Here is a 27,552-nt window from a genome sequence, read left to right as displayed (position 1 = left end):
GGGTACGCTCAGACTTTCTGCACTTATCGTCCTTTTGCCAGCTCCACTGAAACTGAAGCAGCGTAGGGAAGCTGCTTTATATTGAGTCAGAGCTTCCCTTTGTCTTGCTCAGTCTCTTCTCCATGGACCGGCAAAGCAGCTCTCCTGGTTTCTTTCCCAGGTGGGCCTACCCTGAAGATGCTGAGGAGACAGGGACTTGAGACCTCCTGCATCCAAAGCAAATGCTGTACCCCTGAGCTATGGTTCTGTGCATCTTCATGGTCAAAGCAAGCACACAACATCAGCAGTGGGAGTATTCACTCTCTCTCCCCCCGCCCCATTTAAACAGAGGGCAAACCATTGGCTGGGGGAAACCCAGCCGGATAGGCAGGGTTTAAATAATAAAATTATTACAGTGGTACCTCAGGTTACATCCGCTTCAGGTTACAGACTCCGCTAACCCAGAAATAGTACCTCAGGTTAAGAACTTTGCCTCAGGATGAGAACAGAAATCGCTCATCGGCAGCGGGAGGCCCCATTAGCTAAAGCGGTACCTCAGGTTAAGAACAGTTTCAAGTTAAGAACGGACCTCCGGAACGAATTAAGTACTTAACCCGAGGTACCACTGTATTATTATTGGCTTAATTTGTCCTTTGTGATGTCATCGGGGGGAGAAGAAAGCCTGCCCCACTCCCCCCCCCAAGATACTGGAGTAGTAACAGAAAGTGGGGTGTGTGTGAGAGAGTGTGAAGATTTGATGCAGCTGCAGTTTTGCAAAATTCTCACAGAAAAGCAACGATGCTGGCAAAGGAGTCTGCCTATAGGAAAGAATGTGGCTGAGGATCACCACTCTCCATTCAACCACGCTGTCAAGCCCCCGTGTGAAATGTGCCAATTTCAAAACCCGCAAGTTCTGCATTTTACCATTCGGGGGTAAGCAATTTGTGGTCTGCAAACTCTAGCAGTGGGTAGGAGCAAATCAAAGCACACTTTCATTTCAACTGAAGTTACAAAAGCCAGCTGAAACCGACGCTTTCAGGAGGCGGAAGAGAAGTTCAGATCTGAGGATGCATGAAAACAAATACAGGAGGCTCACTCTGCCAGCCTCAAAAGGGCTCGCTTCAGCTGTAGCTCCCATTCCTAGCTGTGAAAGCCAAGAAGTCCCACTGCAACAATCTAGATCAGGCTGCAAAACCTCTGCAGCATGAGATACATGTAGGAAACTGGCAAAGCTTTTGGGGGGCTGGGAGGGTTATTCTGTGCAACTACAGTCATACCTCGGGTTAAATGTGCTTCAGGTTGAGCGTTTTCAAGTTACACTCTGCGGCGACCCAGAGGTAACGGAGCGCGTTCCTTCCGGGTTTCGCCACTCACGCAGACGCTCAAAATGACATCACGCACATGCGCGGAAGCAGCAAAACGCAACCCCGCGCACGCACAGACGTATCTTACATCTCCTCAGGATGCGAACGGGGCTCCGGAACAGATCCCATTCGCATCCAGAGGTACCACTGTATGCACAAAAATACAAAATGCATACTGGCAGAGTTGAGCTTTTTGAGGATCTCAGCTCTCATTACATGCCCCCTGCCCACAAAAACCCCTTAAGAGTATATACAAAGTTAGTTTTGCCACTATACAGTGGTACCTCGGGTTACAGACGCTTCAGGTTACAGACTCCGCTAACCCAGAAACAGTACCTGCGGTGGCAGCAGGAGGCCCCATTAGCTAGTGGTACCTCAGGTTAAGAACAGTTTCAGGTTAAGAACAGACCTCCAGAACGAATTAAGTTCTTAACCCAAGGTACCACTTTAGTTTAAAACCATGTTGATGGCAGCCTTAATCATTTTCATGAAGCTTATGTTTTATAATCAGGGTAGAACTACACTGAGCCTGCTTAAAAAGCTAGGCACAGGTCCTACCTGAAACTTACAAAAATTTCCTGCAGATTAACTAGGATAGAGGTACTGAATTTTCTGCTTATGGTATCTTGGCAAACATTTAATGGTTTCCTGAGGTTACAAATAAAAAAATAAAATCTATTTTTAATAGGGACTTAAAGCTCTTGAGAACACAGTTCGAACTCTGCCACTCAACCCGAGTACCGTATTGGAGTAGGCGGCCAGAGGGCCGGAGAACGAAGAGGCCCTGCTTTCTTCCTAGCAGATGTCAACACTTAGCTCCTGTTTTTGAAGGATTTGGGTACCATACAGTCGTGTCCTACACCAGCCAGCCTGCCCGCCATCACGTTAAAGCAGAGAGGTAATGTCTTCCCATTGGTACACAAGATTTCCGTTTAGCAGGAAAAAAGGGGGGGGGGATATTTTTGTTAATAGCACTGCGATGGTCCATCTCCCCAATGCGGCACGTCTGAGACCACCTGAGCCAGCTGACCTTCAGCACTGCTATGCTACAAATGGGCAGGTCAGAAATCTATTTGTAAGTAGCTACAACTGGATCGACTGGAATGGTTGTGTTTTCTTCCATGCACCTTTCTTTTCCTGCCTTGCCTGCTTGAAGCTTCTTTTAAAATAATGCCTCTTAAAGCGGAGGGGGGTCCTTGGGTGCCTTTTGTGTCGGATTTAAAAGGCATATTTGATGTCACCAATGATTTTTAATCTTGTATTTTTATATTGTTATAGCGAGAGACCGAGAGAGGACTACTGTATTTTTCGCCCCATAGGGCGCACCGGCCCATAGGGTGCACCTAGTTTTTTTTGGGGGGGGGGAATTAAGAAAAAAAAATTATCCCCCCCCCAGGCGCGGGGCTTGGGCGGGGGAAGCCCGAGCTTCCCCCGACCCCAGCCCCCAGAACAGGCTGCTCTCCGCAAGCCGTGGGAGCCCTCCCACGGCTTGCGCAGAGCTACCCGAAGCCCGGGCGCGACTGCTTAGCGCACCCGGGCTTCGGGATAAGAGGCAGCTTCTGCGCAAGCCGTGGGAGCCTGGCGGGAACTCCCGCAGGCTCGCAAGGCTTGCACACCGACCCCTCTCGCTCTCCAGGCTTCAGCGAAAGCCTGCATTCGCCCCATAGGACGCACACACATTTCCCCTTCATTTTTGGAGGGGGAAAAGTGCGTCCTATAGGGCGAAAATACGGTATATAGCTGACTGCTGGGAGCAGAGGCAAAATTTAAAAAAAATCATGACTGAACTGGGCTTTTTGCTGACACAGCACCTTTTTTTCTGTTTGAACTGATGTGATCTCCAGGAACAAAGTTGCCCCTGGGCAAAACTCTAGAAAAAGAGCAGCCTAACAAACCAGCTTATGCTTCCCCTAGATGCACTTTTCACTAAGAGCTGGTTCACTAGGGGCATTATATGGTGGTTGGGTGGGGAATGGTCAGAAGGTGGGAAGAGTAAAGCAGGGGAAATGATCCATAGAATCATAGAATTGTAGAGTTGTAAGGGACACGGAGGATCCTGTGTAGTCCAACACCCAGCAATGCAGGAATAGGGAGCTGCCCCATATGGGGATCGAACCTGCAACCTTGATGTTATCAGCACCACACTCTAACCAACTGAGCTCAGTGGTGAAGGAAGCCCCTCGGGCGCCTGGGGCAGTGTGCCCGGGGCGCACCACGGGGCCCTGAAGTCTACCTGCCTCCTCCCACTCAGCCACCCTACAGCTGGGGGGGGCGAGGGAGAGGCAGTGGGCGAACCGTTTAGACACGTTTCACGGCACAGTAATTCAGTTTCGTAGCAAACTGGAGATTAAACTAACCCCTTACCAGTCCCAGAAGGAGTGCGGGGAGCATTTGTGTGACACAGATGGAAAGCTCTGTCCTCAAGAGACTACAGTGGGCCTTGGAAGACCCACATCACAGAATAGGCAGGCTTCTCCTTCTGTGATAATCTTGATTACCAATGAATAGCAGAGGCTTCTGATGATTCCAAGAAGTGCTTCAAGGCACACAGAGTTCTCCTTGTAGCTTGATCTTAACAGTAGCCTAATTCTGTGTTCCACAGCCCCAGGTTATATGCACAGGGTTCCAAACAGGGTGGCATGAGGTCTGAAACAGGCAGCTGCTCTCTAATCAGCAGCCACCTCATGCGTCCGCACAGGTGCAAGTGGTGGCACCCAGGCTACCACTGTAGGGGTATACCTCCCCCACCCCTCCGCTTTCTACACATCTCTGCTAGGAATTAAACCCCAAACAATCGCCTTAATGACAAGAAAAATACAGACAATTGCGACTGGCTAATTCCAATCTTCTACCCTTAAGGGCAAGGGACGCAGGTGGCACTGTGGGTTAAACCACAGAGACTAGGACTTGCCGATCAGAAGGTCGGCGGTTTGAATCCCCGCAACGGGGTGAGCTCCCGTTGCTCGGTCCCTGCTTCTGCCAACCTAGCAGTTCGAAAGCACGTCAAAGTGCAAGTAGATAAATAGGTACCACTCTGGCAGGAAGGTAAACGGCGTTTCTGTGTGCTGCTCTGGTTTGCCAGAAACGGCATAGTCATGCTGGCCACATGACCCGGAAGCTGTACCCAGAAGCTCCCTCGGCCAATAAAGCGAGATGAGCGCCGCAACCCCAGTGTCAGCCATGACTGGACCTAATGGTCAGGGGTCCCTTTACCTTTACCCTTAAGGTGGCAGTTCAGCATAATCTGGGCTCTGTATAAAGATTTGTTAATGAATGAATTACCTATTTAATATACAAGCCAGGGACAACCTGCAATTCAGTGAATGCTGAACACAAACCTCTTTACCAAGATGTTTGTTTCCAGGACCCATCCTATTGCTGTGCTTGTTTTAACTGTTTTTAATTTTAACCTGGTAGGGATCTGCTGGTGAATGGCAGGTGACTATTCTTCTTCTTCTTCTTCTTCTTCTTCTTCTTATTATTATTATTATTATCCTGGACAGCAACATGGTGCCCATGGGAACCCACAGAGTACCACAGAGACCTACCAGGCTCTTGAACCTCCTCTAGGTCATATCATGAGCTACAATGGTCAACAACCCTGAGTTTCTTTTCACTCATCCCAGTGTCGGCTGCTTACGATACTCCTTCCATTTCGATTGGCCAGCAGGCATGGAAATGAGGGGGTAGAGAACCATCGGTTCTCTCTGTTGATGGTGTCCAATTAGAGCCGTGTTCTCTTCACCCAGCTGCCAGCAGAAGAACATTTCTAATTGGACACCGCCGGCAGAGGGAACAGTTATAATGGGATGCTGCCAAGAGGCATGTCCAGTCTGAGATTTCAAGTGAGCATCTATGCCTGACTGCAAGCCCTGCCCCCCTTCCCCAAACCCTCACAGTGTTAAGGGACGAAGGAAGAAAAATGGAGCAGGCCATGGGTGTTTAGGAGAAAAGGTGTCCCGGTGTGTGTGTGTATGTGTGTGTGTGTGTGTGTGTGATTGAGGAGAAAAACAGATTGTGTGTGTGTAAGAAAGGAAGTAATATTGCATTCTGTGGAATGTGTGGTTTGCCTGACAGACCTTTTTTTTCTTTTTTTAAGTCTTTTATAAAATGAGCACTGGAGTGGTTTTGCATTTCGAGGCTCAAGACCGCACCCCCCCACCTTGTGCTCAGTTCCTTGTACAGTGGTACCTCAGGTTAAGTACTTAATTCGTTCCGGAGGTCTGTACTTAACCTGAAACTGTTCTTAACCTGAAGCACCACTTTAGCTAATGGGGCCTCCTGCTGCCACTGCACCGCCAGAGCATGATTTCTGTTCTCATCCTGAAGCAAAGTTCTTAACCCGAGGTACTATTTCTGGGTTAGCGGAGTCTGTAACCTGAAGCGTCTGTAACCTGAGGCACCACTGTATTTTGCCTTGCCAATGTGCTTTCCCTGAAACAAGCATTGTGTGGCTGGCCATGCACACCGCAGTCACCATTTTATAAATGGGCACGCCTCCCCCATCCCAGCTATTTTGCGATGGCTCCCACAACACTCTCAAAATCCTGCTTGTGCTCATGGGCCAGAAAGTTCGAATAACTCTTGGTGCAATGGCATGCCTGGACTTAGGCTGTTTCGAGGAGTGCATGCACTCAATAGCGCACACTCAGCTCTTGCAGGTGACACACATAGGAGGCGTCAGCAAAGGCCAGCTCCTTTGCAGCCCAGCCAGCTAACAGGAGAAAGAGTGCATAACCACAGCAATCCACGAAGGCTACACATCTGTTTTTGTATTGTAACCATTGGAGCGTTCATCAGGTGGGAAAGGAACCCCCATCTTTTCAAAGACACCTCCTATACTTACTATTAAATATTCCCTCCCCCTAGAGTTTCAACAAGTGCATGCAACTTCCTTGAAAAAAACGCCTCAAGGGGAGCCTCTCCTAGTGACATAACCCATTATAAGCAAGTACGGACAAAATAATTAGTTACTCAGAGCAAAAAATGATGAAAACTAGGGAGTCTAGCATTGCAGTCTCTCCCAGACAGGAAAGAGTCACAACTCCATCTGTCTACTGCAGAATTACAGAAACAAAACAGAACACCCAACGCCAGATACATGATGGGTCACAGGGTGGAGGGGAAGAACCAGTTAGGCTAGGTAAATAGAAAAAATCTGGCCCAGTGATAACCTTAGGAATGGCCCTGCAAGCATTGTGACTCAGGGGGTGTCAGTGTTTATGGTTAAGTATGAAGAGTCAACAGTGAGAGGGATTTGGAGCCAGACATTTGCTTCAAGGCTCCTTTTCAATATAATGCATCTACAATGCAGTCATTGCCCAGCAGATCATATGAAGCAAGCTGGTTGATTTCACAGAAGCTTCCAATGAAGAGACCAAACAGTTTTGCCTTCTTCAAAAGCAGAAATGGACTAGATCAAATTAAGTCTTGAGGAATATTGTAAGGGGAAGTAGAAACATATTAATAACCTGCACCACTGGAAGGACAGATCCTGAAGCTGAGGCTCCAGTACTTTGGCCACCTCATGAGAAGAGAAGACTCCCTGGAAAAGACCCTGATGTTGGGAAAGATGGAGGGCACAAGGAGAAGGGGACGACAGAGGACGAGATGGTTGGACAGTGTTCTCGAAGCTACCAGCCTGAGTTTGACCAAACTGCGGGAGACAGTGGAAGACAGGAGTGCCTGGCATGCTCTGGTCCATGGGGTCACGAAGAGTAGGACACGACTAAAAGACTAAACAACAACAACTGATATGTTATAAGAGGGATGGGGAGTGGGATACACCACGTCATGTTTGTTTACAATTCTGTATTTGTTTTTTAGCTATATATATCAATAAAAACCTGTCTAGTAGAAGAAGCAAACATTTATTATTTGCATACATTTTTACTTTAACAATTGTTGCCTACATTAATCTTAAAAAGCTACTGAGCTAGGCCTTAGTGGCCCCATTTCACAGAAAAATGGCACAAGGCAAGGCTATAGGATTTGAACTCGGGTCTGCATGCCATGCAAATCTCTCACCTTTATGGCAATCTGAGTTACAGCAAGTGAATCAAATTAGTGCTCAACTCCATGAAGCAGAAAAAGTTACTTGTCTGTAATGGTCCACTCTCATACCCTTTCATCTGCCATCAAGACATGGGAGGATTTCAGATGTGGGCAAATGAGAACTGACATTCTCCACTCTACAGTAGCAGAGCCACAGGGATTTCTCCTATAGTCTTCTTCCAGCTCCCTGATTGTGGCTCCCCACTCTATGCGCAGCCTGTTTTGCGGAGCTGCATCCCCTTGCCTTCTCCTCTTTCCCCCAGGGTCTCCCTGCTCACCTATCACTCATTGTTTGTGCTAGGGAAGGGCAGAAAGTGGAACCGGAAAGCTAAAGGGGTCCTGATGCATCACAGCACTTCTCAACAAGACTGGTACACACAGTGCAAGGTTACAGAATAATGCAGATCATGACTCTGTTTTGAGTTCTAGGTCTCAACACCGGTTCGTCAACATTTACCTTGCTGACAGAACTGAAAGAGCCTGCAAGATGCAATGTTTGCAAAGCTGTTTAAAGCTGTCATTTTAAATGAATGCAATAATCAAACCTTTGGGACTGCTGCAAGCCCAACTCTGGAAACTTGTGGCGATGGACAGGTAATAAATCTAATGAAGTGTGTGCATTTCTAGCCACATTTAGTCCAATTCTAACGTATATGCTCACACTTATCAGAAGAGGAAAGTCGAATCGTTCATAATGAAATGCACAGATCTCACGTTCTGGAGCCATCTAATAAAGACTTTATTCTACGAGGGTATTATACTGTAATACCATTAGGGACAATGTGAAAGCATTCTGGACTCATTGCCCTGTGCACTTATGGCTAGGGGACAGCTCAATAGTCTTGCACCAAAGCCTCCTTACCCTGATGGGTGAAGAAGTTTCCTACTCAACCACAGCAGCCTTTGCCTTTTGTATGAGACCTCTCTCTCTCTCTCTCTCTCTCTCTCTCTCTCTCGCAGAAAATTCAACCGTGAAAGATGTTATTCTCCTTAGCTGGAGTTTAACGTTCCACAATGATCCAAAAAACAACACATACCTGGAGGTTGTTGTGTTGCACACTTCCTTTACTGCCCAGTCTCATGATCTAGAAGTAAAGCAAGAGAAGGGCAACTCCCCCCTTCTACCTCTTTATTTGGGGCGGGTGACGGAGAAAAGAATGGAGCCTCTTGTCTCCATCTGCAGTTGAGCAACAACTGAGAAAGGATCCTGTGACCATCACGCTGTTACTTGGAGAAAGCTAGAGGGTAAGTGAAGCTTAACAAACCATCCCCTAATATTAGAATCTGCCAAGAAAAGCTCCATTGAACGCCAAGACATTATGAAAAAATTTAAACAAGCAGCCCGGCTGGTGGCCAGTTTCGAGGTCAGACAGTCTATAATATTGTGTTAACCCAATGTACTGTGTTTGGAAAGCTTGATCTAGTCAGTGGGAGGGAGGGAGACACATGAAAGCCACATTGGCCAGTAAAGACACTGTAAGTATGTGGCCCCCAAAGGACTGACAAAATTTGCTTAAAGCAGAATATAAGCATCCGATAGAATGCAAGAGGCATCCCTTATTATCAGCACTGTCATTAAGTCTGTCTGCTCCCCCCTCAAGTCTCCTCGTGGTGTTTTGGATCTTCTTCACTGAAGACCCTTCAAGAGTAGTCAGGCAGTCATCACAGAGCCAGGACAACTCTTTCCCCTTTTCACCATCTCAGTCTCTCTTCACCCTACTAGAGCAGCAGCCTGCTCGCCCCCACCCCACTCAAGATATTAACAATGGACTCCTGGACCTGCTTGTGTAATGTATGCAGAGCAAACTTTGCTCCCAAAGTCCACTGAGGGTTAGAGGAGCTGACTGAAGAGTTAGGGGAAGTAGGATCTGGGAATCCTACAGACATCATTTCACAACTCAGCTGCTTCCCTTTCTTTCTAGGAACACATCTCACATAAGCAGCACTTCACTATATCCAGTCAGGCATTGCGTTCTTCTGCTGGACCAGCCATTAGAAAGCCACAAACATGGCTCAGATACAGGAAAAGAGGGAGAGGAGGGGAGAAGCACCAGATTATGCTTTGAATTTAAAAAGGATAGCATGGGGACACTGCTCTCAGAACACAACATTTGTTGGTGTTGGTGATTGGTGACAAAGTTAAGTGAAACAGATATACAAGAATGTATGTAAGATACAAAAATACAATCACAAAAAAGTTATAAAATAAAAACAAGGAAGTCGCGCACGGATGGAAGGAAGATATAAAGCAAGAAATAAGCAAATAAGAAATTACTAAATGTTGGTACATAATGAAATGTGAAAATGTGAATTTACAAATATAATGTATATATAACACTATGTAAATATTTCATATATGTAGTGCAACATAAATAAATAAAATTTTTAAAAAGTTGAATTGGTTAAATTGACTAAAAGGAACAATCTTAGTTATTCTACACAAGATGGCAGTTCAGTTGTCCTAAGAAGATATGCCAGATCGCAATACTGTACTAATACTTTAAGCCTGGCATTAGGGGAAAGTTCTACTATTCTTGGTATTGGAGCCATCTAGACAGCCCCACTACCAATTCCCAGGGTGAATTTAGTGGAACTGAACACATGAATGTTGCACATGACATTCTACATGTACAGGTTTCCCCGTACATCCATGACAATGGGTTGAGTCACGTGATGTGTTCCACTACATGAAACAGCTACATGCTCCCTACAAGGATATTGGTCCCCATGGCAAGTGTAGCAGCTCAGCTGACTCTTAGAGCAGGTGCACACATAACTTGTGATGTACCAAGCTGAATGCAACCTGCCAACCATGCACAGAAACTCTCGATGATTCAGTAAGTGTCAAGTATTTGCTGTTGCCGGGACTGCAAAAAAGTGGCACCTAAAAATACATACCAATTTGCATTGGGGTTTTATACAGCATGCACTCCCAATTTTGCTGGCTTGCCGCTGTGTGGATTACCTGTGCTAGCTTGCTGCTGCCCCAGCGTTTACCTTGCAAGGATCAGATATGTTGAGCCAGGTGCAACAAAAAAGGAAGAGCAGGAGCCTGCAGGCAAAAGGGATATCCCAAGGAAACAGGAGTTCGGGAAGACACTGCACTTTTCTGTATTCTGAGATCTAATAGTCTAGTTGGCCACAAATTTATAGCCATTTATAGCCAAAGCAGGGATGTGGGTGGCGCTGTGTTTTAAACCACAGAGCCTAGGGCTTGCCGATCAGAAGGTCGGCAGTTCGAATCCCTGTGACGGGGTGAGCTCCCGTTGCTCGGTCCCTGCTCCTGCCAACCTAGCAGTTCGAAAGCACACCAAAGTGCAAGTAGATAAATAGGTACCGCTCCGGCGGGAAGGTAAACAGCGTTTCCATGTGCTGCTCTGGTTCGCCAGAAGCGGCTTAGTCATGCTGGCCACATGACCCAGAAGCTGTACACCAGCTCCCTTGGCCAATAAAGCGAGATGAGTGCCGCAACCCCAGAGTCGGTCACGACTGGACCTAATGGTTAGGGGTCCCTTTACCTCTATAGCCAAAGCTACTTGCCTGCTCCATGGAGGTGAATCGGAGGTAACCAATGTGGTGCCTATCACATACTGTTAGATTGCAACTCCCAACAACCTTAATCACTGACAATGCTGGATGGGGCCGATGAGAGTTTTAGTCCAACGGCATCTTCAAGGGCAGCACACTGGTTATTATCCCTGAATTCAGGGGTGCCTCTTAACCTAAGGAATGCCTGGCAACACCCAGAAGGCCAGCATTCCTGTATTTCATGCACACAAGTGAATCCCATCTGAAGAACCTGAAGCTCAGGGGCACAGCACCAGCCTTGAATGCATCTCCAGTTAAGGCATCTCAGGAGTTAAGCAGAGGTCTTTCCCCAAGTCTAGGATTTACACTGCCAGAGCAAGTAAATATGGTGAGATGGACTTGTCTGATTCAATAGAAAACTGCCTCCTATATTTGTATGGCATTTGTGGTTTTCATATTCAGGAGGGTGTATCTTGCATTGTGCTCTGGTTATACACACATTTAAATCTCCATCAGACTCAGTAAAATCATATGACAATGTTCTAGAATTCTGGAAGACAAGTGACAATAACAAACTGCGGGTGACAAAGGCATCCGCTGCAAAGGGAAAAGTGGGCCCCATTACACAATTTGCAAAGCTAAGGGTACACAAACTCTTCTTTAATGAGAAGGCCATATGCTTATTCTTTCCTCACTTTAAACTCCTCCGTCAGAGCAAAGTTTGTTCAACAGACTAAACCATTTGTATTAACATGCCCTGTGTTTGTTCTTGCTACAGAGAGGCCTACTTAGAAGCGAAACACAAAATGCACTTGCACCAGGACAAGCACCCAGGGGGTTGGCACTGCCAGGTATCCGCTGAGGACCATGCCCCACTAGGGGCCAACTGCCAATCCCTGAATCCTCCTGACTGGTGCTTCTTGTTCACCTGCCCTTGTCTAGCGAGCAGTAAGAGCAGCAACTGTAATGAGACAGTGTAGTGTAGTGGTCAGAGGGATGGACTAGAACCAAGGAGGTCCAGGTTCAAATCCGCACTGGGTGACCCAACTCTCAGCCTCATAATGTGATGATAAAATGAACAGGTGGAGAGGGAACTTTGAACATTACCTTGAGCTGCTTAGAGGAAAGATATATACATGTAATATATAAACATACCTGTTCTCCTACCTTTCTGGGATGAGATACAGAGTGGGCCCAACAAGAAAGGTAAGCGGTTAGTAGCAACAGCTCCGGCGAGGACGGCCAAGGTCGGGTTTGGGGTCAGGCTCTTGAAATATGGCAACCCTAACTATTTTAAGATACAGTGGTACCTCGGGTTAAGAACTTAATTCATTCTGGAGGTCTGTTCTTAACCTGAAGCACCACTTTAGCTAATGGGGCCTCCTGCTGCCACTGCGCCGCCGGAGCACGATTTCTGTTCTCATCCTGAAGCAAAGTTCTTAACCCGAGGTAATATTTCTGGGTTAGCGGAGTCTGTAACCTGAAGCGTATGTAACCTGAGGTACCACTGTACTGACTTCTTAATTTGAGGTTCAAAAAAACAGGGGTCGTCATACATGGGGACATCTTATACACGGAAAAATAATACGGTACTTGCCCCCTCCTGGTCGCAAGTAAGGACACACATCTGTTCCACTGTGCTCAGGTACATAATCCCAGAAAGGGTCTACCTCTCTTTCACGCCAGACTTTCCCAGTCAAAAACAGGCCCCGTTCTGCACTTGCCTCAGAACAACATCCTGAACTTTCCCTCGTCAGCAACTGAACGCCTGGCTAGGCCTGGAATTAAGGGCCTACAGTACATTTTGGTTCACAAGGCAGCACTTTGTGGGAGGAAAAGGTCACAGGAGCTGAGCTTTGATCAGAGTCACCAGAGCAAAAGACAGAACCTTCACTAGTGCCCACAACCCTTCAGATAGATTAAGAGTTTCATCTAACACGAGAGAAAGGAGGGGGCAGGGTAAGCAAACAAAGTCCTCTTTATTTACTTGGTTTTATATTGTTGTCTTTAAAATAACCTTTGCTGGCAGCGCAGGAGATCTCCCTCCTCCCACAAATGCCTACAACCAGGAAAGTCAGGTACAGGCTACCTTTTAGGTAAGTCACAGCACTAACAACAACACTACCTGGCTTTTGAAGACTGGTTCTGTTTTAATGGCTCCTTGAAAGATTTGGTTGGGTGTTGGTTCTGCTGCACTCATAACCCCCAGCTGCCGCCACCCCACCAAATTTAAATTGCATCATCAAGGCCTTTTTATCAGAATTCCTGCTAGCAAAAAGAGTGAAACGATTACCTTGAGTTTCCAATCCTGCCCTGGGATTTTAACCGGCCTGACCTCAATTCTGACCTGCAGGCAGGGATCCACATATGGCAAAAGAGAGCAAAGGGCAGAATGGGTGTGAAAAAAGTTGCCCTGGCAGGCTGTTGTGGGTTGGGCAACGATTGCTACAGAGAGAGGCATTGGAGGTTTCCATTTCAAACAGACAAAAGCTATGCAAACAAACACTTCAGATTATTGATCAGAAGAAACTGCCACTCTGCAGAGGAGGTGAATCAACTGACCAGCAGTGAAAGTAAACCGACCCTTTCCAGAAGGTTTTGCCACGCAGTAAGAAAAAGAATGACTGGTGATCCTAAAATGAACTAGAACCTAACGAATTGATTACAGAAGGCTTAATTACAACTCCCATGTTTTTGGTTTTTTTTATTAAAAAAAACCCACCACCCCCTCAAGTAAATGTGTTGGCATATGAGAAAACCTTGCACTTTTCCTAAAAAAGAAAGAAGGAAGTTCATTTGCTCTCTCGTCCAGTTTTTAAATATGCCAGTTAAAATACAGCAGATCCAAAGCATTTAAAAACAAAACAAAAACAAAGACCCACTAGTTTTGTTAGAGATGCAGGTTTAAAAGGTGTACCAACATCAATTCCAAAACACAAACTGTCCATTTCAGTGGCCTGCAGGTTCTTGTTAAAATGCTGCCACAACACAAACACAAGGAAAAAGCTTATTGATCTTACATTAGGGAGACTTTATATTATACTTCATATAGGATCACTACTGCTGAAGCATGAAACCCTATACTGAACAAATGGGTCTCTGCACTGCCATGAAGTATTGCATTTAGATGCTCTCCAAATTGTTTTTCTTTCTTTCTTCCCTTCAAATAACTGGGAGCCAAGCTACCCAGGAGTTTACACCTTTTCAGACCTTAGAACCTGCCTTTAGCACTACATTCATTTGGGGACCAATTTATTTACTTGTTTATTTGTAAGGTAGCAGGACTGTTATTGTAGCCCACCTTAAGTCTGGCTGCAAGGCACTTGTTGCAAGACCAAGGCTCTGAAGGTCACAGCCACACACTGATTAGATCAAAACAATTAATTTGTCAATTAAAAACTAGACAAAGGAAAGAGAGGCAAGTTGCACTGACTTTATAAAAACAATCTAACACAGAAATGAATTATTCTTTCAGCACAAAGGTGTTTGAGCTCATAGTCACTAAATCTTGTTAACCTCGCCAAATAATCAGGAAGCAATTTTTAATTAACTCTCTTGCGATAAGTGCAGTGAAACTATTAAATATGCATCCTTAGAATTCACTACTATAAGATGTTAATGAATCCTAACAAACTCTCTGGTCACATGGCAGATTTTACAACAACCTCCACATACAACTATGAAAGGCATCTGTGTTTGTTTGTTCTGAAATATCCAAGCATCTTTTGCCCCCAGTCTAGCTTTGCTCCACCTGACCTGGTTAGGCCCATGAGAGCTACAATCAAGCTTCTCAAATCCAGGTGAAGCCAAAGTCTACTGTCTGTAGATAGCAGGCAATCTGCTTAAGATAGCAAGCAGCTCAGGACATTGTTTATTACTGTTTCGGCTCTGAACAAGCATACCAGACAATGATCCTCAGAATGCACTGCTCAGCAGAAGCCCAATCGTGTTAGCAGAGCCAGAACCATTTTAAGTGACCATCCCCCCAAGGCATAATAACCTGTGGTCGGAACAGGCAGGAAAATCATTGCAGCAACACTCTCTACTCTGGTCACAATGTACAGCCTAGGATTTACTACCTCTTCTAGAGATTAAACCTGGCCACTGTTCACTCACATGGGGTATTTTGGGTTTGAAACATGCATTGATTTGAAGAACTCACCAACAACTAACAATTAGTCAATCACTCTCCAGGCAGCTCAGCTGCAGAATGGCTTGCTCAATCAGCAGACAATGCAGCCAGCCAATTAGGGCAAATCATTACTCCTTGATTTTTTTGATGATGTTTTTTCCAATGAAGGCAGAGATTGGGGTTTTCTGGTTCCAAACCAAATGAAGTTATTTCAGGATATGTTATTATATTGGCCTGATCCAGCCACTGGCATGTATGCAAACAGCAGTGAACACATTTCCATAAGGAATTAGATAAAGAAGGGGGAGAAGCCATTGCTGAACAGTGGCACAGTAGTGGTGCAAGATGTATTTAACATAAGCATGGATTTGAGATACTCAAGAAACCTACTTGCTGCATCATATGACCTGAAGCAAAAACCATCCATATTCCTAACTTAAGTTTTATCAGCATCCAAATCTTTGTACTAGACAGAATGAGACTCCCAGTTACTCAGCTATCCCAAAGGAAGTCTACACATTTCTGGTCTACATCAGCCATGAGCAAACTTTAACAATGATCTGTGTAGCAACAGTGTTGACTACTCACTAACACAACAGACATACAGATATCTGTATCGTTCACACATTGCAGCCGGGTTGATTTGGTGGCAAACATGAAACCTTCCAGATGTTCTGGATCGCAACTCCCATCCTCCTTGAGCTGAGCATGCTGGCTGGAGCTGATGGGAGTTGCAATTCAACAATATCTGGAGGATCCAACATTGACTACCCCTGCGGTAGAACACAGACTGGAAGTCCAGCTGAGACTCTGGTCAATTTAAGAAGCAGTTATACTCAAAACCACTACTATTTTCTTAACAGAGAGGGGAAACGCACCCATTGCTGATAAGGCCACAAGCATTTTGGAAAGGTGGAAGCAAAGATGTCAGCACCTGTTCCACCCCAGCTTGTGCAGCTCTCTTCAGCAACCTATGAGGACCATTGACAAAGTTCACAAACAGCACTGCTCAACAGCTACTACACAGTCTTTGCAAGCGGCATTTCAAGGCTACAATAAAGGGGTGTATTGTATGTATCACAGGGTCTCTTATGGAGCACCGCACACCATGGCTAGCTGGATCTCTGCGCTATTATGTCATAGTGTTGCACTCAAGATTGTTTTATTCTCTTAACCAACTTCCAAACTTCTTGTCAACCAGGTGTTTCTACTTCTTACCAAGAATGGAAAGGTCAAGCCACAAGCAGGTCAAGCCCATTTGCTATTTAACATCTAGACACTAGAGGCTATGCTCTTTCAGGCTTGGAACTTGCCTCCAACCATTTACACTTTCCAGCATCACACACCACCAGGCAGAAGAGACTTCACAAGCATGCATTACAAAGTTGAAGGACCCATTTCTTCTGCTGTCTGTATCCTGGAAGTGTCCACTCCCATCTGCTTCACATAGCTGTACCACTACTGGAATGAGGGTCAGGCCAGTGGGTTAGGCCAGTAAATGTTATGACGTAAATGGTTGTTCTAGATTGCAAGTAAGATATAACTATACAGTACTACAGGTTTTTATATATAAAAAACTGATGCCTTGCTAGATGCTTTAACTTTTCTTCTGATCCTTAAAGTGCTGGATGGAATGCAGAATTCAAGACTCTCCAACCATAGCCAAAGCTATCACTAAGATGGCATGCTCATCGAAACACTTTCCCACTGAACTCAATGAAACTTTAAAACACTTCTACAATCAGGTTGCAGCGCAAAATCACTTTGGGAAACTTAAGCAGGGATGGCCTTATCATTAGGCAAAGTAAGGCAACTTGCCTCAAGCAGATGCTATAGCAGCTCTTATGCTATTCCTCCTAAGCCCCCATTCCCTCTCTCGGAGGACAGAGTTGTGAATATTACATGGCATAGCATGTCCCACCCAAACTGTCAAATCAGTGCTAATTCAGTTACCTTATGGGGAGGGCAAACTTCTTTGCCTCAGGCAGCAAAACATCTTGGGCCAAACCTCAGTTTAAATTATGTGTATACAGTACTATGCATTGTAGAATTCAACAGCCACCCCGACCCCCCCCCCCCACAAAAAAATAGGTCAAAATCACAGAGACCTTGAGGGAGTTAAGGCATCACTGTGTCACTGAAAAGGTCAACCAACAGAAATCACCAAGGTTTATATTGTTTATTGCTCCCTACTTGCACACACAAAAGATGGCTGTGCATGTGTGTTTGCTAAATAATTCATAACATCTGGGGACTGCTGGCCTAAACATTTGCTAACATCTTGCCACAAGCATAGAAAGGAGCATCTCTGTTCAGGCACACAAGTCAGGCACACAGGCTTATTCAAGTAAGCGTGAAGAAGGCCACCTTGGAATCAGCCCAGAAAAAAGAAGTTAAAACTACAGTTAACAGGACAAGTTTATCCTTGTCTATTGCAGGAGGGGAACGAGAAGCTGCACAAGAGAGCCGCTTATAGAGAACTTGGCAAGGCAGCATGAAATTCAAGCAAGCAGAGGGAAAAGAAGCGTAACCCTAGCAGTTTCCTTTGTCTGGAACTCTAGTTCAGAGCTCTTTGTGAAGCTGAATTTCAATCAGTCCCATTGGGTGGGAGGCAGCAACCCTCTCTCTCACCCTTGAAACAGTCACAAGGGACTGCAGAGCACATCATCCTCCCATGGTAAAAGGGAAAAGGAATACTATCCCCCCCCCAAAGAAAAGGGGAGGTGAGAGAATCTTCTAAGACTGGAAATAATCGATAGGCAAGAAAGCATACTCTGCAGCTGTCGCTTTGGGATAACAGACTGGTTACAAAGTGGGCTTTTTTGTGGGGGCAGTACATAAATACACAGCCACTGCCTTCATACCTCAAAGGAACTTTTAACTTTTTGAGCGGGTGCAGAAATCTAATATTTCAAGTCACCCACTACTCTTCAGTGGAGACAGAAAAGCACAGAAGATTTCAGAGCCACACTCACAAACCTCCTTCCTGCAAAAGCAGAGACACCCTACAGGGCTACCTTCTCCTTTTCAAACGCCTCCTTTCCGAAGTGACCTTCCTCCCTTTGGATCCGCACAAGCTAAAACAAATGCTTCAAAGCCTTGTAAGCGCGCCTGCCAGCAGAAGTTGCCGACTACCCCTTTGGGGAAGAATTTCCCACGCTGATCCACGCAGAGGCCAGAGGAGAGCTGGTTTGTTTGGGCTTCTCTTTTGCTTTAGGATTTAGCGCTTGCCAAAACTGCTACTCGCTCCCTTCCAAGCGCGTTTATACCTAAGCAAACTCCAGGATTGTGTGCGGCTTCCCGCAACTCTCCCTTCTCACTGGCTCGCGCTTCGGTCTCTGCGCACAAACACACAACACACACACACACACACACACACACACACACACCGAGCTGCAGTACTCATCCCCGAGCCGTAGCGTTCATTCACGGAATTTTAAAGAGACACGCTCGCTTTCTGTCGAGACAATGGGAAAGCCTCCCTCCGACAAGAATAAAATAAGATGCTAGCTAACTGGATCACCTCGGCGAGGGAGCGTACGCACTCTGCAAATGCCAACCCAATTAGCCTCCTCTTTGCCCGGCTAGGATGATCAAAACCAAATAGCGATTCCAGTCGATTCTTTCCCATGCTCTTCCTCCCCGCCCTCGCTCCCTTTTTCCTCCCTTGGGAAAAGGCATTGATGGGAAAGGGGAGAGATGGGAGGAAGGGGGGGGGGGCGGCGGCCAATCAATGGGTTGCAGATGCATTAGCCCAGAAAACAACGGCGGCTCGTTGCCTCCCAGCCCTACAAACACTCGCAGTTCTGCAAAAAGCCGCTCCTTATTTTAGAAAGTCCAGTTCTGCAACGCGGCGCTTTGAGAGGGGATTTTGTCCGAGGGAGGAGCCCTTGATGAGAAATCCCCTTGTTCTTAATTTACAGAGAATTTTTCACACGCACCCTTTTTATTGCCTTTCTTTTAAAAAAACAACAACACCTCCAGAACGTCACCTGTAAATAGCAAGGAAGCAACGGAAAGGGGTTGCAAACGCAAACAAGAATCTCTGAGCTAACCAAGGGAAAGGCAGATGAAAGGGAGGCGCTTTCTTCCCGAGAAGAAAAGGGCAAGGCACTCCCTTCCCGCAAAATCTCCCTGCAAAGGGAAGTTGAGAAAGCGGTGGCCGCAAGGTTAAGTAGACAAAAATCCTCCTGGCAAGGCAGGGTTTCCCTTTCTTCCGACGGGCACCCTTTACCCCACGCCGTCCCTTTCCCGTACACACCCACCAAACCCTCGGAGAACACCTGGCGCCTCCCTTGGCGCGTCCCCGTCCCCCCCGAGGCCAGCAAGCCAGGCACCCCGCCCCTTCTCACCCGTACCTACTCGGGACTCCTTGGCTCGACGGGAGGGCTTGCTATATGTTACCGGCTCAGCTGCTTCGTTGCTCCGTCCCCGCATTTCCACCCCATGCCCGCGCCTGCCCAGGGCTCCCCGCCGGCGCGTTCCTCTCCGGCTTCAGACTGCTCAAGCTCCCTCCCTCCTCCCCGCTTCCCCGCCCCGCCGGCCAAGTCACCGACCCGTCTGTGACGTCGCGCCACCCAAAGGCCAATAGGCGAAGGCGACGTCATCAGGCTAGTCCGGGTCTCCTCCATTCAAAATCTGAATGCCTCGCTCCGGCTCTTCCCGGTGCCTTGCAGAGGTGGAGGAGGAAGGCAGGGCGAGGGTGGGGGGAGAGCCAGAAAGGGATTGACACATCGCTCAACCTCGCTAATGGGGTTTCCTGAAAGTTCAAGGCTTTTGTGGGATTTGTGTTGTCAAGCAGGCGAGCCCACGTTACCCAAAGCCCGCTGCAAACACGGCGGCGTCGGAATTAGCTTGCCATTGTCTCAGCGAAAGGCATACTTGTTATTATTCTCTCCCCCCCCCCCCGGCATAGGGAGTCCCTGAACAAAAAGGCCAGCAACAAAATCAGGCGGGGGCAGGGCAGATGTTCATCTGTGCGCTGTTTCAAAGCACTGCTTTCCAGTCTACCTTTCTCGATTTTTGGCAGTCAGGCAATTCTAGCCCGCCCACCCACTACTCTACTCTGTTTACTGTAAGGGCTACGAAGCCGCTTTTTAGAAAATGAAACAAGAGGTCTAGAAGTATGTGACCAGAATCCAAGATTCTGCAGTAGAAGGCTAAGACAAAACCCATTTCTTTCTTTTACCCTTTAGGAATTATAATTTACAATTGTACATTGCTTTGGGATGCCTTGTGGGAATTTATTCATAATTATTAAGTTTTATGTATTCACTATACAGTGGTACCTAGGGTTACAGACACTTCAGGTTACAGATGCTTCATGTTACAGGCTCTGCTAACCCAGAAATAGTACCTCGGGTTAAGAACTTTGCTTCAGGATGAGGACAGAAATTGCACGGCGGCAACGGCGTGGCGGCAAGAGGCCCCATTAGCTAAAGTGGTACCTCAGGTTAAGAACAGTTTCAGGTTAAGAACAGACCTCCAGAACGAATTAAGTTGTTAACCAGAGGTACCACTATAAATATCTCACCTTTCAGTGAATCAGGGCCAAGGTAATTAACAATTTAAAAAAGAACAGCACAATATCAAATTCAAAAATAGATATAAGCAAAATAAAGGTAAAGGTACCCCTGCCCGTACGGGCCAGTCTTGACAGACTCTAGGGTTGTGCGCCCATCTCACTCAAAGAGGCCGGGGGCCAGCGCTGTCCGAAGACACTTCCGGGTCACGTGGCCAGCATGACATCGCTGCTCTGGCGAGCCAGAGCCGCACACGGAAACGCCGTTTACCTTCCCACTAGTAAGCGGTCCCTATTTATCTACTTGCACTTTTGACGTGCTTTCGAACTGCTAGGTCGGCAGGCGCTGGGACCGAAGAGTGGGAGCGCACCCCGCCGCGAACTGCCGACCTTTCGATCGGGAAGCCCTAGGCGCTGAGGCTTTAACCCACAGTGCCACCCGCGTCCCCTATAAGCAAAATAGATATCGACAAATGAGCATGTAAAATGTTATCCATATAAATAGTAGCGAGATATGTGGATTTCCTTTTCACTACAATTTATTAGCAAGCCATGTACAGTAAATGACAGATGTTTAAAACTACAGACTCCTAATCATGGCCAATGGCCCAGGGATAATGGAAGTTGTAGTCCAATAATGTCAGGAGGGCAACTGGTTCCTCACTACTGCTCTATAGCCACACAACAGGATGTACTGAGTACAAGACTGGGTCAATTATTTCTTCACTGTGGAGATTAACATTTGCTACGCTGCCGGTTTATGGGACAAGCCACTGGCAAAGCATGATACAGACACTGCTTACTACTCATCCAACACTTCCTCTGTGCTTTAGCGCTAGCTTTGTGGCATTTTGCCCAAACTGCTCCCTGTTCTTCCATCTCCACTTGGACAGCAGCCCACTGGTGATGGTTAAAAGGGAATCCCAATCTGATGTGTCATCTGATGGAGACAGCTTTTATTGCTCCCATATGTACTTCCAGTAGAAAGAAATTGAGCCGCCTGCAATTTTAACACCAACATTGATTCTGGAGGGATGTCTCACGCAAACGATATGTTTGCAGATAACAGTTCTGTTGGCCCACAGAAAACATACTTGACTTGAGGTTTGCAGTGCAGAACTGCATGGAGTCAGTTGGGCAGGGTATCGAAAGCTGAGACAGAAAGAAAGTAAAAGAATGGTCTAGTGAATTGGAACAAGATCCGATTAGTCCAGCATTTTATTTCCAACCACAGATGCCTCTGAGGAACTCGAAAGTAGGGAAGTGAAGCTGTTGGCCTTTGCTTGTTGTTTGTTATTAGCATATGAACCTGGAAATTCCAGGTAACTGTCATGGCTGTTGAGAGAGAGAGCCACCATGGATTTGCCTGTTCCAGGAGTGGAGTGGGCTATTGCCCCCCATATGCTCCTGGACTACAACTCCCATCTTCCCTGAGCATTGGTTATGCTGACAGGGGCTGATGGGAATTTGGGTCCAACAACATCTGGAGAAACACAGATTATACCAGCCCTGGCCTAATCCTTTCTAAAGAGGTCTCAGGGAGTGGATCTCTTCATAGTCAATAACATTAATTATTCATGTTGCTTGAAGAAAATGGTCAAGGTTAGCCCTGTGATATAGATTGCAGTCCTGTATGCATTAATACTGTAACTTGGAGACAGGTTCCGTTGACATTTATAGGACTCATTTTGTACATTGCCTGAAAGCAATTAAGCATTTTTTAAAAATGTAAATAAATAGGACTAGCTTTTGAGCAGGCAACCCCCCCCCCTTTAACCAGATTAAATGGCAAAGAACATTTATTTATTTATTTATAGCTCCACTGACACGTCATGCCCTGGTCCTTTTCAAGCACCTTGTTCTTATGTCCATTATAGTTCTGATGTAGGAGCGCCACTTCTTGTCAGATGGGCTGTCTAGGTTCATATATTTCATGCTAAGTAAGCCCTTGTGTTTCCATCTGAATAGTTTCCAATACTCTGCTGAATATCACAACCTCCATAGGTGGAACCAGTGACGGTGAGTGGATTATGATCCACATTTTTAATCATGAGAAATCTGAGGCACGAACCACGAGTTCCCCCAGGTGTTCTGCTGGAGCAGGAAACAGGCACAGTTCTCCCAATCTGCTGTCCAACACGCCGCTCTTCTTTCTCTCTGGAGAGTAACATTTCTTGATTTGTAACTCCAGCTAATTTTAACCAAAAGTGCACACAGTTTGGAGAGTACCCCAGTCAGTGCTGGTGTACTGCATGTCTGTATGAGACAAGGCAGCCAGGAGAGATTAAAATCAATCTCCTGAGCTGGTCTGGAAATGCTGGATGTTTAGATACCTAAAGGGAACTTGGCAGAACAAGCATGTGGTGGAGTTGAAAAGCTGCCCATTGGGCAGCAGCCAGTCTTGATACGCAGCCACTTGGGCTTGGCAGTGGTTGGCACAGAGGCCTGAGGGCATGGAACCATTTTAGGATCCCATTTTAGGATCCCATCCCAAGGGAGATGCTTGGCTGCTGCCAACCTCTCAGCTGCTCCTTCAAGAGAAGAGCTTTGAAAAACCCATTTGACATCCTTTTGCTCAGATTAGGTATTTTATTTTAGCCACTCCAAAGGACACAATGGAAAAGAACTGGGGAGTGAAACCATTGATTGATGCTATTTTCTTCTTTTTCTAAGCAGATAAAACAAGCCAGACCTCTGGATTCCTCTGAACAGTAATTAGACCCGTGAAACAATTGCACAATGGCCTTATCTAATTAAATGAACTGGTAGCCAGGGGAACCCTTTTTGGAATGACACAACCTAATAAAGGTGGGTTTTCTCTCCTGGTTCCATTATCTTCCAAAATGTATCAAAGAGTGAAAGAAGCAGTGCTAGTTGCCCTCTGTTTTATTGTTCCTCTAATGAATGTGTTACTAAATTTCAAACTGGTACATTTTAACATTATTCATTTAACTAAGTGCCGAGAGAGAGGCTTGAAACAGTTTGAGCAAATACAACAAGGAGCTGTTATTTACAGAGACTCTGCATGTGAAGAATTTATGTTGGATTCAAGTAATCTGGAGTTTTAGATTAGTGAGAGAAAGATAAAGGACTTGGTAAATACCTGCTCTCTTTTGCATGTGATGGGAACTGATTCCTAACATTTCCAAGCTTGTGTGTGCCTGCCCCCCCCCTCCCGATTTCGGGGCCCTAAGCATCTCAGAAGCCACTTTTGTTTGGCAGAATGTGACTGCACACAATTGCAGAAATCACCCCACTGTTACAGCCTATCCTGTGACATCTGTCACCATCTGCAGATCATGACCACTTATCTAGTTTCAGGCATTTTTAATTTCTCCACACTGGAGAGGATGGCTGCTGTTCCCCAGTCATGTGATAATGTATCAGTTCCCGTGACTTTCAGCAAAAGAGGGTTTTTAAGGTGCCTAGACCAAGAAACGGTTCTAGCAAATGCACCACACCGGATTGCTCCTTGTAACTGATTGGTGAGAAGCCCTGGCCTACAGAGGAATTATCTTAATGATTAAACTATGCTTTCACTTATCTCCAGCTTATATGCAAGCCCAAGGCAGTCAGGTTCCTGAATCATTCACCTTGCTCTTCTGAGTAGGTGATTTGAGGTAAGCCTTCTGGGCAGCTCCCAATTGTATTTTGATGGCTCAAGGCATTTTAATTATTCAGATGCACTAAAACACACACACACACACCTCAGTGCCTCTTCTTTCTTTGGAAATTGATGATGTCTCAAAATTCCAACCATCGCCTCCGGTAATAGCAGCGGTCCAAGAGACTCATTTAATTATCTTCCAGGTTTACTAGAGACTCTTGTCAGGGTATAAAGGTTGTTGTGGCATCTTGATGAGAAGGACTCTGGTGCAGGTGAAGGGAGCTCTCTGGCTGGTCAAATCAGATTCCATCTGAAGATATGTGATGTGATGCTTCAAGGGACTGAAAGGAACAGCTATTTCTGTTGCCAACCATGGCTTGGTCACTACTGCCCAAGGAAAACCCTGATTATGCTGCGAGAGGACTGCTGGCTGTTTCCACACACACACCCCTAACAAAATGTGAGGACCGTTAGAAAAATCTGTTTTTCCTACCTCGTTAGCAGCGCTCTAAATCCCCACCATGCTCATGGGTTCTCTGCTGGTTTACAATGGACAAACAAGATGGCTTTGCCTCACTGTCAGCCTCCTCCTGCTTGGAGAATGTCCTGTCACGTAAATCCAACTTTCCTGTGGAGGAGAGGACCGGGAATGGTAATTAGGATGGCTAAAGTGCCATTATCTCAAATGTGAATCTGCATACACTGCAAAGTTCTGAAGGACCCCTACCCAGCTTATTGTATTTGTATCCAACCCTTCCTCCAAGGAACTTATTGCAGCATACAACAGCCCTATGAAGTAGGTTAGGCAAAGAAGACAGTGGTTGGCCAAGGTTGCTTTAATTGAATCCATATCTGTATATTCAGCGATGAAACTAGGTTTCTTGGTCCTGATCCAACACTCCAGCCACTACCCCTCAGTAGCCCACTTACTGCCCCTCTCCCAAAGCCCAGACATCCCTTCCTCATTCTGCTTGCAACTGAGGGAAGGTTGCATCTTCCTTTTGAAAGCCAGTATTGGAATGCTTCTGTAATAAACAAAAATCTGCCCTTGTTCCCTTATGGCGGACACAAGAGCCCTTATAGAGTCCTTTGTAGGTTCTCCCTTGGTCGGAGAAAAGAACAGAGGCCAGAGAATATTGAGAAGCAAAGCAGCTCGTAAGCCTGATTGTTATTGAACTGTTGCAATAGGGTGCCCCTTTCACACACAGGAGAAGGAGGAGGACCCCGAACAAAGGTGTGCCTGCCCTTACATAGACATTTTAAATTGCCTACCCTGGAGTCCAAGACCACCCCCAGAAACATCATACCTACATCACAGAAAGGGGTGGTCTACAAGAGAAATCTGAGTGTGTTGTTTACCTCCTCTCTGGCAGGTTACCTGTTAATGCTTACTTGATTGGATACCCTGGGGAGCCTGGCCATTCTTTTGTAATGATAAATACTTAGTTCCCGAGCCAGCTCACAAGCTCACCCTATTCATACACAGGCATATCCTTAAGACAGGATTTGTGAAGGAAAAGACAATGGGGAGGCTTTTCCATTTCCTTTGACCTTGCAGAGAAAACATTTGGTCAGTTTAGGACTCAAAATGGTTTCATGGCTGTTTTCCTGTGCTGCTTCAGACATGTGGTTTATATTTATGTACGTGTTTGCTTGGTACATTTATGAACACACACACACATATCACCTTATTTTTTTTTATTTCAATTGGAAATCCAGGTCCTAATTCCCATTTTACGAACTATTCGGTTTACGAACTCTGCAAAACTGGAAGTAGTGTCCCGGTATGTGAACTTTACCTTGGTCTAAGAACGGACCTCATTAGGGAAAGCGTGCCTTGGTTTAAGTTCGTAAACCGAGGTACCATTGTAGTGTTGTTGTTTAGTCGTTTAGTCGTGTCCGACTCTTCGTGATCCCATGGACCAGAGCACGCCAGGCACTCCTGACTTCCACTGCCTCCCGCAGTTTGGTCAGACTCATGTTTGTATCTTCGAGAACACCGTCCAACCATCTCGTCCTCTGTCATCCCCTTCTCCTTGTGCCCTCCATCTTTCCCAACATCAGGGTCTTTTCCAGGGAGTCTTCTCTTCTCATGAGGTGGCCAAAGTATTGGAGCCTCAGCTTCAGGATCTGTCCTTCCAGTGAGCACTCAGGGCTGATTTCCTTCAGAATGGATAGGATTGATCTTCTTGCAGTCCATGGGACTCTCAATAGTGTCCTCCAGCACCATAATTCAAAAGCATCAATTCTTCGACGATCAGCCTTCTTTATGGTCCAGCTCTCACTTCCATACATCACTGCTGGGAAAACCATGGCTTTAACTATACGGACCTTTGTTGGCAAGGTGATGTCTCTGCTACCACTGTATTCCCCTCTAAAAGTGGGAGTGCTCCAAACTCCACCTACTTGCACTCCCCACTTGGTTCAGGGTGGATTTTTCAAGTATGGCATTGTTGCCTTCTTACTTGCAACCAGTCCAGGCGGAGGGCACTGCCTGTCAGCTTCCTTTCCCTTAATCTCAGTGCTGCAGAATTTAGCGGAGAGGCATTTAGGGGCAAAATTAGAGCGAGTTGGCTCTGCCTGCTATTGGCTCTGGTTCCACCTCCTTTTGGTCTCCATGCCTTCTACTCTGCAGAGGAACAGGCAGCACTGTATCTTATCTCTCACTTTGATCTGGGCTGTGGACTAGTCAGAAGCAACACAATTCCCCCTCGCTAGCTCTGCTTCTAATAATCTCTCCACACAGGGTGCAAAGTAAAAGGGTCACTTAGCTCAAGTTCTGCGGGAAGGTCCCGTGGGAAGCAAAAGTTGCCTCACACTTCAAGTCAGTTGTGTAGTGGAAAGAGAATGCAGGCGAGTGAAACTTCAGGACTTTTTTCGCCAAGCAGGACATCATCTTCTGCCACAGTAAATTCACTTGTTCTGGCAAGTGAATAAGGCTTTCTGGGTTGTTTGTGGCAGATTAGCAGAGAGGAACAGATGGAGGGAAATAATCAAGCAGAGGCTAATGCCTATTTCCTTTCCTTTAATGGGGTTCCTACTTCACACTAACAGTTTAAACCGTAACACTTGTTTGCATTTCTTATTAAAAGCTGAAGGCTGGAATTCATGTGGATGTGGATCTTTTGCTAGATCTCAATGTGTTTTGAACCTAAGCAGTCTGGACGTAAGCATCAATGAGTTCATCTGGAGCTTACTCCCAGGAAACTGGGGGTGGTGTCCAACAAAGCAGTTCTGTTAGCAGAAGAACTTTGGGCTGCGTAACAGAACTTCATCTCGCCTTCCTTTCACCACTTGCCCCCTAAATCTGTTCTGGTGGTTCCTTCAAAACCCTGCAGCCAATTTGGGGAGGGTGCAGCAAGGACAC

The 27,552-nt window shown here is 46.2% G+C and overlaps 1 protein-coding gene across 8 annotated transcripts in view; it reads right to left on the bottom strand.

The window, feature by feature from the left end:
• CDC42EP4 (CDC42 effector protein 4) overlaps positions 1 to 27,552 on the bottom strand; it is a 43,614-nt gene that overhangs the window by 7,488 nt on the left and 8,574 nt on the right. Inside the window, exons 2-3 of one of the 8 annotated variants that reach the window (XM_083427905.1) lie at positions 27,466 to 27,552; positions 24,679 to 24,813 (exon numbers count right to left, since the gene is read on the bottom strand). The gene's annotated coding sequence lies outside the window, so the exon portion shown is untranslated. Of the gene's footprint in view, positions 1 to 8,259; positions 8,309 to 8,434; positions 8,589 to 14,226; positions 14,252 to 19,415; positions 19,583 to 24,678; positions 24,814 to 27,465 lie in introns of those variants that run through there. The other 7 variants (XM_083427904.1, XM_083427900.1, XM_083427902.1 and 4 more) reach the window with 7 other exon arrangements.

The sequence above is a fragment of the Podarcis tiliguerta genome (genome assembly GCF_965153285.1).
Source record: "Podarcis tiliguerta genome assembly, chromosome: 2".
NCBI lineage: Eukaryota > Metazoa > Chordata > Lepidosauria > Squamata > Lacertidae > Podarcis > Podarcis tiliguerta.
This window is presented reverse-complemented; position numbering and strand designations above follow the sequence as displayed.